Source organism: Aquarana catesbeiana, linkage group LG06 (assembly GCF_042186555.1).
Source record: "Aquarana catesbeiana isolate 2022-GZ linkage group LG06, ASM4218655v1, whole genome shotgun sequence".
Lineage (NCBI taxonomy): Eukaryota > Metazoa > Chordata > Amphibia > Anura > Ranidae > Aquarana > Aquarana catesbeiana.
In genome coordinates, this window is record NC_133329.1 from 295,780,580 (window position 1) to 295,792,898 (window position 12,319).

General features: G+C 42.7%; 1 protein-coding gene across 3 annotated transcripts in view; it reads right to left on the reverse strand.

Annotated features, from left to right (window-relative positions):
• Positions 1 to 11,426, reverse strand: part of ITGB2 (integrin subunit beta 2) — a 205,851-nt gene extending 194,425 nt beyond the window's left edge. The window contains exon 1 of one of the 3 annotated variants that reach the window (XM_073633476.1): positions 11,341 to 11,426. The gene's annotated coding sequence lies outside the window, so the exon portion shown is untranslated. Of the gene's footprint in view, positions 1 to 5,462; positions 5,592 to 11,340 lie in introns of those variants that run through there. The other 2 variants (XM_073633477.1, XM_073633474.1) reach the window with 2 other exon arrangements.
• Positions 11,427 to 12,319: the final 893 nt, after the last annotated feature.

The window sequence follows — 12,319 nt, forward strand, 5'->3', positions numbered from 1 at the left end:
GGGTATATGTGAGGGTTTACATCCACTTTAAAATGCAGTTACCTATAGGGGCCTGCACATAACTGCAGATACTTTCCAGAGTACCACAAACCAGACAGCAGTTTGATAATGACTTGCTAAGCTATCGCTAAACTTGCCAGGATTCACAAGTTTGTTGCACGATTGCTGCAAGTCCGCATTGCATGACTCCAGATCAACTTTCTTTGCAAACATTCTGTAAGTCCTGGTTCAGTTATGTTGTGCAATAGTCATCCCACCACAGGGGTCACTGTGACTTGCAGAGTACTTGCTGTAGACTCGCCACTGTAACTTTGCTCTTGCTAGAGACTTGCCATGCAAATTTGCTACAAATTGGAAAAGTGTCAACTAGAACTTGTGCTTCGAGTGCTCTGCAAGTGTACAACTTGCCAATGAAAATGTGCAGCAAGTTAACAGATTTACAATTCAAAACTGCCACAAATTTGTGAAAAGTTATCCTTGCTATTTGGGAAGAGCCCCAAAAACCAGCACTCATTATTGTGCTAATACTAGGATACCTGATTTGGGGCCCATCAAGCTACTTTATCTTCCTACTCGCCCAATCATTTGATGGGAAGCTAACAAGCCAATAGAGATGTGCACAAGCTGGGTTGGGGGGTGTAAACCACCAAGTTGATGTTTAATTACAAAGTGCCTAACTACCCAACAACTGCAAACAAACAGCTAATAAATAAAGATTTTAACTGTGCTACTTTCCAAAGGACCTGAAATTCTGTTCAGCCAGTCTTGTGATCTAGACACCTATTCCAGGCAGCATAAAGTAGCCCAAACATTAGTGTTTTTTTTTATTCAATCAGTGGGTTGAACAAAAAAAAGGACTTGATTCTCCTATCCACACATTAGCGGCAGATGGGGGAATCCTCCCGTTGTGCTATTGTATTCTGACAGCGGGGAGGCTTCCCCACTGTCATAATACACTGATCAGTGCTGTAGGCTATAGTCATCAAAAATCCAACAGGCTGATTGTACAGCAGTCTATTGGTAGATTGACTTCTGTACAACCACCCTACCCATACATAGACTGAAATTCGGCCAGTCCCTGCTGAACTGTCCAAATTTTGATCCATGAATGGCCGGCTTTACCATGTCAGGGGCTTCTCTTTACTTCTCTGCAATTAAGCAATTTAGCTTGGTTTCCAACTTGTCACATGCCACTGTTTGCAGCTCCACACTGAAGTGATCCTTACGCTCTCCACCTTGAAGCCCCTGTTCACATTGTCGCTATTTGACATGCGATTTGACATGTCAAATCGCATGTCATATCACATCGCATGCCATATCACATCGCATGCCATATCACAGCCTTTTGCCGGCAGTGGCATTGTCCCAATCGGTGGGACGCCAACTTTGCGGCGCCTCAACAATTTCCAAAAGTAGTTCCTGCACTACTTTTGGCGACTTTGGGGGCAATTTCAATAGACATTTGTGCATTAACCCGCACAGATGTCTTTCAAATCTCCCCCGAGCTCGCACTCAAATGCAGGTTTGGAATCATGAGAGTTCAGCTGAACCCACGCGATTTCACACCCGCGTTTAGTGTGAACGTACCCTTAAAGTGTATGTAAACCCCAACAATTAGCTTCCTCCTTTTTCCTCTATTTAAATTACTGATTTTTCACTGTGAGAAGTGCAAAAAGAAAAAAAAAAAACCTTTTGATCTTGTCAGAAATTCATAGCTATTCTGTATCCTCTGCATACCTGTTGTGTTATCTCAAAAAGCCCTTCTAGTTCTTATCTTGGACTTCAGAATTATTATCCTTTATGTTGTACAGATATGAGAGTGGGAGTGGTTGAGTAGTTTAGCAAAAAAAAACTGAACAAGTCTGACAACACTACAAAAAATGTGTTTTGTCAGTTCACAAAAGACCTTAGAGCAATTGCATTTCTGTTTGACTAATAGGTATTTTTTCATGCTTTCATGCTGTTTACTGAATAAAACATGATGTGCTGCATATGTATTTTTTTTACTTTTTTACTTTGACAGTCACTTAACCACTGCAGCCCCACTTCAGCCCCAGAAGGATCTACCCCCTTCCTGACCAAGCCAGGAAGCGATACGGCACTGTGTTGCTTTAACTGACTTTTGCACAGCCATGCAACGTTGTACCCAAATAAAATTTATGTCCTATTTTTCCCACAAATAGAGCTTTCTTTTGGTGGTATTTGATCGCGTTTTGCACTATAAACAAAAGAAGAGTGACAATTTTGAAAAAAAAACACAATATTTTTTACTTTTTGTTATAATAAATATCCCAAAATTAAAAAACAAAAACAAATTTCTTCATCAGTTTAGGCTAATATATATTCTTCTACATATTTTTGGTAAAACAAAATTGCAAAAAGCATATATTGATTGGTTTGCGCAAAAGTTATAGCGTCTACAAAATAGGGGACAGATTTATGGCATTTTTTAAAATTTATTTTAATTTTTTTACTAGTAATGGCGGTGATCTGCTATTGCGGCGGACAGATCGGACACTTTTGACACATTTTTGGGACCATTGACAGTGATCAGTGCTATAAAAATGCACTGATTACTGTATAAATGTCACTGGCATGGAAGGGGTTAACACTAGGGGGCGATCAAGGGGTTAAATGTGTTCCCTTACTGTGTGTTCTAACTGTGGGGGGATGGGACTGTGCAGTAGTGCCTTTCTGCTGCAATCAATCAACGTCGGGCAGTCGGCAAGTGGTTAATGCAACTGTACAGAATTAGTTTAAATACACATTTACAATAAAAGTAGGACCTTAGTGGTTCACAATGCTGTCGCTCCCTCTCCCAGCAAATGTTCACCTCCACAGGGGATTACAGAATAATAATAAGAAAAATGGGAGGCCTATGAGGACGGTACAAGCAAGAGGCCTCCACAGTTCATTGGGTTCATTATGTATGTTTTATAGCACCCAGAAGAGGCGCATATTTTTTAAGAAATTGGCTGATATCATGTATGACTTGTTCAGTGGTGCTGCTGACAGTTGTGGATGTCTTTGCTACTTAGAGCTGAACTCTGGGAATTATCTTTTTTTTTCAACTGACATTGGCCCCAGCTTGGTTAAATCTAATACTTCATATCTCACATTGGGAGGGCAGCTGGTGATGCTGAAATTCACTATACTAGCCTGTGCCATGTACAGTCAGCTATGTACAGTCAGCATTGGTCTCTTCTGGGTGCTGCTCCAGTGACTTGTAATCTGTATACGGAACACAAATAATCGTTCACTTGACACCTCTGCCATTCAGAGATTGTCTTGTATATTTTCAATGAATACAAGGTGTCCCCTGAATGGACGAAGCAGGTATCAGGGACAGATGATGTCACTATCTCCACCTTGCCCAATCAAAGGACACCTTGTATTATTGAAAAAAAAAAATACAAAAATATCTCTGAATAACAGATGAGCTGAGCGAGCAACCCCCTGTATTTATTATACAGACTGCAAGTCACTGGCGTAGAACTTAGAAAAAATCAGTGCTGACTGTATGTAGCCCAGGTAACTACAGTGAATTTCTGCATCCCCAACAGTCCTCCAGATGTGAGATATGAAGAATTAGATTTAACCAGGCTGGAAAAATGTTAGTTTAAAAAAAAGTTAATTCCTAGACTTCAGCTTTAAGATTATCTATTTTTAACTATGGATATCAATCTATTTTAATCCAGTTGACACAATTTTTTTCTAATAGCTACCACTGCTTTCTTTTTATACTAAGATAAAACTAGGAACATGTTATAAGAATATAACCATAGAGATTGTTACACGTTAAAGAGGAGTTCCAGGCTCCCTCAGAAAAATTAAAATTAAAATTAATTGTAGCTGCTGACTTTTAATATAAAAACACTCACCTGTCCAGGGATCCAGCATTGTCCTCACCCAAGCCGATTCTCTAATCCGCTCCGGGTGCAGACATCGGCATCTCTAGTAGGGGAAACAGGAAGTGAAGCCTTGCGGCTTCAGCATGAATGTTTCCTACCGCGCATGGGCGAGCCACACTGTGCCTTGTGAATGGTTCTATAGGTCTTCTAGAACCTGTGATATATCCCAGAAGTCTTCAGGGGAAGGAGGGGGGCTGAACTTCCGGCTCAGATCACTGTGGCGATCAAAACCAGGTATCCGTTTGTAAACAAGCGGAACTTCCCCTTTGGGTAAATTTTTGCTTTAACTTGCTTACTTTGATTTACCTGGTGCAATATATTATGGTTAAGGCTGTAATTCTAATTAGGAAAAGTAGAACTGTGCCAATAGGAAGCAGGGCAAATGAGGTGCCATGTAATTGGACATCCATTTTTATCCCTGATAAGCAGGTTTAGAGTAGTCTCCTATAAACATCTTTACAAATAGGCTCCAGACCAGTGATAAAACAAAAACAGGCCCTGGTTATAGTAACAAGCATGTTTTTCACACTTAGCATTGTCAGTGCTGATAGCTGTTTTTTGTAGTGAGTAGGGTGGGTATATAATTTCTTCTTGGGTTTTGATGCATTGGTTACTTCTGTTGTACATTTTCCAATTAATGATGAAGTACAGAGTTAATAAATTACCATGGAATCGACAATAAATAACTATTTCATAGGGTACATCATCTGATTCAATAGACCAGGAGTCTCCAAACTTTATAATCGTAGGGCCTGTTTATTGTTCTTCAGACTTTGTCCTTCAGTGGGCTGGATTGTGGCCAGTGGGAGTAGAAAATAGCCCCGCATCAGTGGAAGCAATGATACCTCAAGCTTGGTAATCAGCAAGAGCAAAAAAAAATGACATAGCACCTGTGGTCAGTAGGAGGAGAAATAGTGCACCATTGTTGGTATCAGAAAAAAATTGCCCCATTGGTGTCAATCACAGAAATTATGCCCGTTGGTGTTGTCAAGTGGGAGAAATAGTACCTTGTTGCAGTGGGAGGAATAGTGTCCCAAGGGCTGTACAAAGGCAAGCAAAGGGTTACAGGCCAGCTAAGGGTGAAGACTAGTACATTAGACCATGACAAAGTTGCAGATATCAGTACAGCCGGCCATAGATGGATCAAATCTCGGCCAGTTCAGCAGGGACCAGCCGAGATTCCATCTATCTATGGGCAGGCTGATTATACCCATGTCGATCCAGCATAATCTATGGCCCCCCAGTTTTTTTTTCAAGCAACTGGGGGTATGCTAATTAACTAAAAATTTATACCCAGGCTCTTTTATGCATGCTGTTTAGCATGTACTCATTGTTTTAAAGTGAGCTCCAGTGTCCCTATGGCTCTTTATTCCAGGCTCTAATGTACTTTTTCATTTTTTGCATCTTGTCAGAAAGCTAGAGATTGTTTGCAAACTAAAGCTGGTCATACACTGATAGATTTTTTTTTGTTCAGCCTACAGGGGACAGATTCCACTATTCACACTATACAGTACAAATAAATAGATCGGTGGTGCGGGTGGGTCAGAATACCTGAACAGAGGCTGCATCTGATTGGCCTACAATTTTCTGCCCAGTTTCTTAAATTTTTCAATCAAGGATGTTGGGTGGGGGATTGCCAACGGGGTTGAATTTCTTTGGGTGTATGGCCAGCTTAAAGATCATAGATGCAACCTGCAATTAATGTTAACTTGTAAAATAAATATTATATACATATAATTATATCATTAAATTAAACACCACTATACAAGTTTATAAACTTCCAAAAAGAATTTCAATATATCACAAAAAAAAAACACACTTATAGTATCGCTTCGAAATATGCATTTATCCAAAGCAGATTTTGACAAGAAAGGCTGCACATCAATGAAATCTTTCCTTAAGATCCGGTTTATTCAAGGTCTGTACTGCTGATATTCCCTGCCAAGCATGCCCTTCTAATGCATTTCATGATAATCTCTACAAGTCCTACTTGGGTGAAATGCGTTATGGAGAAGTGGCGTGTCGGGGACTGTCAGCAGTACAGACCCTGAATAAACCAGATTTTAAAGTGTTTGTTACCCCAACATTTCATATTCCTGATATGTGCCTGCTGTACCATGTACTTGTATGAAAAAGTCTCCTGTTTTCTTTGTATTGCTTCATTTGTGTCCCTCTGCTTTCCTATTAAAAACTGACCACACTAAGCAGAAGAGCACACTATGGTCAGTTCTCTAGCTATGCTGGGAAATCAGTCTGCTCTCTTCCAATGATCAGACTTGTCCTGACATACCCCCCGCTGCACAGCCATTCACTGGGAAGCTTAGTGTACTGTTGCTTCTCCTCCCTCAGCTCTACAGCTGAGAATAGAGGGAACAGAGGGAATGCAATCACTTATAAAAAAGGTAAAAAAGGTATTTACCATGTTTTTTTTTTTTTTATCTATACACAAATGTTTTGCCTTTCATTTTTATTTTAAACTGAATGCGTTGTTTTACAAGGTGATCGTTTACATTCACGTTAAGAATTTATGTCATTGGGGGCATGTCCAAGATGGACACCGGAGCGGACATGCCTTGGGAAAGCTCTGAGCCCTTGCCCTGACTATCACCTGTTTCCCTGCAGATTACCATCCACATCCTGACCTAAACGGGGGGGGGACTTTGGACCCAGTGGCGGCCCGTGCACTGTGGGTGCACGGGTGCCCCCCCTATCCATGCACCCGGCCCCTTTCAGGACCCTGGACGCATGGATTCCTATGGCGGGGCGGGAGGGGGTGGTACTTTTTGAAGCACCTGATTAGAGCCAGAGGCTCTAATAGGCTTCAAAATGGGGGGGGGCTCGGGGCGCAGAGAGTGTGCCCCGATTCCACCCAATTGTGTAACGATAGCGAAATAATTTTCGCTATTTTCACACTAACCTTCCTCCCCACCAATCAGGAGGCAGGGCATCAGACCTGTTTCCTGATTGGCCAAAGCACCAGGCCACCCTATTGGATGCCTGGCGCTTAGGAAGAGGAGCGGACTCAGCAGAGGAGATACACGCTGGAGCGGAGGTCACCGCCGCTCTGGTGCACTCACTGCACTGAGAGGAGCTGCTGCCTGGCGGTAAGTGCCAGGGGGGTCTGTCACAGCCGTGCGCGGGGAGGGGGGTTGAGGGTGCTATCCAACGACCCCTGTTTTACTAGCAGAGGATTTTAATATGCCCCCAAATCCTAGCTTAGATAAGTTTAACCCTAACTTAGCCTCTGACTCCCCACTGTCCCGCTGGGCAGATGAGTATGGTCTCAGTGATGTGTGGAGGTGGCGATACCCTAGAGCAGGGTATGCAATTAGCGGACCTCCAGCTGTTACAAAATTACAAGTCCCATCATGCCTCTACCTCTTTGTGTCATGCTTGTGGCTGTCACAGTCTTGTAATGCCTCATGGGACTTGTAGTTCTGCAACATCTGGAGGTCCGCTAATTGCATATCCCTGCCCTAGAGAAAAGCAATATACTTGTCACTCTGCCACCTATGCCTCCTTCTGCAGGATAGACTTGTTCTATGCCAATGGCCCCCTGCTCTCCCGCACCCAGGAGGGTAAAATCTTGCCCCGTTGTATCTCAGATCACGCTCCCCTGCTGCTGAAACTTGCAGCGGACTCGCCAGCTGGTGCCGGCCTATGGCGACTCTTGGGTTTCTGGGTAGCAGATGAGCGTGTTGCCCCTGAGATTGCGGGATCTATGGGCATCTACTGGACACACAACAGGGGGGCGGCTTCCCCGCCGATGTTGTGGGATGCCTATAAGGCCTACACACGCGGGCAATATCGCATGATTATCAATAAGGTTAGGAAAAACACGCTTGCATTGGAAGAAGCAGAAAGACAGACTCAGTCCCTGGAAATCCAGTTATGTGATTAATAAAGATGCGGGGACTTATGCAGCTATGCAATCACTGTACAAAGCGGTACTAAGAGCTACCTTGACCAGGAAGCTCCTGTTGTCACAGTCACATAGGATATTCGAACAAGGGGAAAGATCAGGCAGGTTATTGGCGTGGTTGGCTAGGGAACGCTTCACCACAGATCACATTGCTAACCTTAGAGATGACCAGGGAGACCTGCAGTCTTACCCACTACTGATCAACGTTAGATTTGCACAATACTACGAACAACTTTACATGTCCAGAGCAGACTTTACACCAGCTACCCTGCAGGAATTTCTAGCCCAAATAGAGTTCCCAACCCTCTCAGAAGAGGAGCGCACTAGATTAGATGACCCAATAACCATCAAAGAGGTACAGACAGCAGTTGCTTCACTCCAACCTGCAAAGACCCCGAGCCCTGACGGATTACCGGCGGAATTTTATAAGGCTAATAGTGAACTCAATGCCAAAATAATTACCAAGATTCTGGCGAACCGACTCAAAGCGGTCATCCTCTCCCTGGTTCACGGAGACCAAACAGGCTTCATGCCAGGCAAGTGGGAGTTTCTATGACGTGTTCGTGAGACGTTTAACTTTGGTCCTAAATTTATTTCCTGGATACAACTAATGTACAAAAACCTCTCAGCTAGAGTCAGAACAAATGGTATCCTTTCACCCCCCCTTCTATCTACAGCAGTGGTTCTCAACTCCGGTCCTCAGGGCCCACCAACAGGCCAGGTTTGCAAGATAACTGAAATACATCACAGGTAACATCATTTGCTGCTCAGTGATTGCAGTATTCTAGTATGTATGGCTCCCCAAGGTAATACATAAAATCTGGTCTGTTGGTGGGTCCTGAGGACTGGAGTTGAGAACCACTGATCTACAGAGAGGTACTAGGCAGGGCTGCCCGCTGTCCCCAGGACTATTCGCCTTGGCCATCAAACCACTAGCTTTTCTAATCAGAACTTCTGAGGCGACGGGAGGGATAGCGGTGGGCCTGCTGACTGAGAAGCTCTCCTTGTATGCAGATGACGCCCTCCTCTATCTCCTGGACGCCTCGACCTCCCTTGAGGCGGCCCTGTGGGTGATTGACCTGTATGGGTCCTTCTTGGGGGTCCGCATTAACTGGGCCAAATCCATACTTTTCCCACTATCCCACCACTCGCTCCTCCTCCCCCCACCGGCTCACATACCCCTGACATCTGTTACTAAATTCAGATACTTAGGTATTGAAATATAGGAAGATCTTTCTTCATAACTGAAAGACAACATGTAGCCGATTCTCCAACAACTCACGCGTAGATGCCTGGCTTGGAAAACCCCTGCCCCTGACACCAGTGAGGAGGATTAACCTCCTCAAAATGACATTTCTCCTCAAATTTCTATATGCATTTAGAAACACTCCGGTCCCTATTCCTACTTCCTTTTTCCAAAAGTTAGACCTTCATTTGGGCTGTCTTGGCCCCCAGGGTGGCTAAAGCTACCTTGCAGCTGCCCCTCTCCCATGGTGGACTAGCGCTCCCATGCTTTAAACAATACTACTGGGCAGCGGTGGTGGTGACAGTGCGATGGTGGTTTACCCAATCATGTAATAACTCGTCTGTTAACTTAGAGGCGGCCATCCTGGGGTCCTACTCAGTACTGAGTAACCTGGTGTTTAGGGGTCCAAAAGCGCATCCGACAATGACAACTACCATATACTCCACTCTGGAGCAATCCTAGGTTATACCACCTCCAGTCTATCCCGGACCCAGCGGTCTGGGCTGGATATGACATTAAAACACTACAACAAATTATGCCAGAGGGTAGACTTCTCTCTTATGATGACCTGAAACACACCTTCCAACTCCCACCAAAAATGCTCTTCCGATACCTGCAATGGCATGCGGTACAAGCCCAATTCCCTGCTGAAATACAACTACAGTCACATATGGTGGAGCGTTTTCTGATTTCCAGTAATGCCGATCGCATCCTCTCCTCTCTGTATCTTCGCATATCCTGTGAGAACGATGGCAGACGGACTAAACTCTTTAATAAATGGAAAGATGATCTACCCACCCTTGCGGATGATGACTGGGAGCAAGGGATCCAACAATATATCCCTCGGTTGATCTCAGCTAGGAATAGATATATCCAGCTAAAGTTCCTCCACAGGGCATACTACACCCCCCAAAGACTATGAAGAATATACCTAGCTCAATCCGATAGAGGCCCAAAATGCACCACGGAACTGGGCACATTCTTGCATGGAGTGTGGTCCTACCCCCTTATCCAGCAGTTCTGGAGGGATGTGGTTCACAACATTAACTCTGTAGGAAGACTAAACTTAAGAGTCGACCCTCTTATCCTCCTCTTGGGTATCTGTGACAATGTCACGACTAACACACACAAAAGATTATTTATTTTCTATGCTTCGTTCTATGCCAGAAAAGTTATAACTAAATGGAAACAGCTGGAACCTCCTACGGTTGTGCAGTAGAGAGCTCTGATTGATTCCACCCTCCCTTTCTACAAACTTACGTACATGAGTCGTAAATGTCCAAAAAAATGTGAGAAAATATGGGGCGCTTGGGTCAAAAGCTAAAAGCCACCGCACTCTGAGAAGAAATCCCAATTAGCCAAGGACTGTGCATGGAGCTGATGCCATACATGTCCCCCCCCCCCCCCCCCCCAGACACTAGCCCCCTGCCTGGATACCACAGTACACTGTGTCTCTCAAGATACACCCTTCCCCCCATCACTAGGGGAATTACACAGGTATTATTCCTCCATATACAACCACATAAGTTGACTCATATGAGCAATTGAGTATACAAGAACCTATACAAGGACCTATCAATTTCACACTGATTCCTAACATTCTATGTGTTGAAACAGTATGCTGTAATATCCGTTATTATATAACGCTTTATATCTGTATGTAACTATATATATATACTATATATACTATTATTTATCTCTTGTTGGAGATAAATACAAACTTTTCTGTTACAAAAAGGAATGATGTCATTATTGCGCGACCTTTCTTGTCAAAATTGTTTTCTATATTAGAGCGAGGATACACTCACAGTCAGCGCCTCACTCACCTTGAGCTCGGGAAGTATGGGGTGGCCTTTTCACCACCAAAAACAGTTATTTCAATACAGAGTGAACTCCACTAGGCTGATTACAATCTACTGGGATTCCACTGGCAAGAATTCCATCCTAATTTTCCAAGTCATGCCCCATGCAATTGTATTCAGCCTTACTAGAAATCCAACTGCCAGAGTTTTGGATAGGTACTAGAAACCAATGGTTTATCTCCATGAAACAAAGTTAATATCAGATTTATATGGATCTAGCCTTTAATGTGTAATTTAAAAAAATATTTCAATATAGTAGAATCTCATCAATTACATTTGTACAATTTTAAAGCTGATACTGAATGCTGACATTTTTGCTCTATTATTATGTACCAATATCAGATTTCAGAAAAACATGGTTATTGTTCATCTTATTAGTTTGGAAAAAAATGTACATACCTTATGGCAGGGTTGAGCTCAGACATTCACTTTGAGGACTTATCTAGTTGTCCAACTTAGTCCTACAGAAAAAGAAAAAAAGAGGAACATAGAAAAGAGGAAATCTGTATTGCGCCAGTAATGATGAAAGAGAAGCTTCTCCTTCTACGTAATGTCAAAATGTCAAATAGAGACTATAAGGCGGCATGGGTGGGGAAAAACATGCTCCTTATGAAAGAGCTATTAATTGGGTAATACAATGTATTTTTTACTCAGCCAATAAAACGTTATTGCTTCTGTTCCTACAAAATATTTTTTTTGTTAGCAATAAAACATGCTAAACACACACTGGGATTAATTTACTAAAGGTAGATAGTTTGTTCGCTTTGCCAGGGAATGTTCACTTAGCTTAGTAAATGTGAAAATTTACTTTACAAAGAATACCATATCACATGCAAGAAAAATTTAAAAAATATATATTTTTGCTTGGACCTGATTGAAGTCAACAGAGCTTCACTACATTCACTAAATTCAAGAAAATTTTCTTGCTGAGCAGTCAATTCGCTTCTGTAAATTGAGCCCATTGCCTAATTTAAAATGTGGTATAAAAGTGATTTTTAGCTGCCTTAATATAGATGGCCTAGTCAGATGGGTTTTGCCTCCCGATTATAACTGGTGTTTGACATTTTGAATGTCCCCTCGGTAGATGTAGTCATACCTCCCAACTTTTTGAGATGGGAATGAGGGACACCTATCAGCAAAAGTATGCAGGTATAGGACACACCCCTTGCCACGCCCCCTTAAAGGAGACTTGTACATACAAATAAGATTGGTTGAACCCACAAGTGCTTTTTGTACCACTACTATTCCTTTATATTGGCTTTTGGAATTTACAAATGCAGCAATGTAGAAATCAGATGAAAGGATTAGTGCTGGAAAACACTTTTTGATAGATAAAAAGTACATTTTATATACAACTATATAGATTAGACCAAAATGA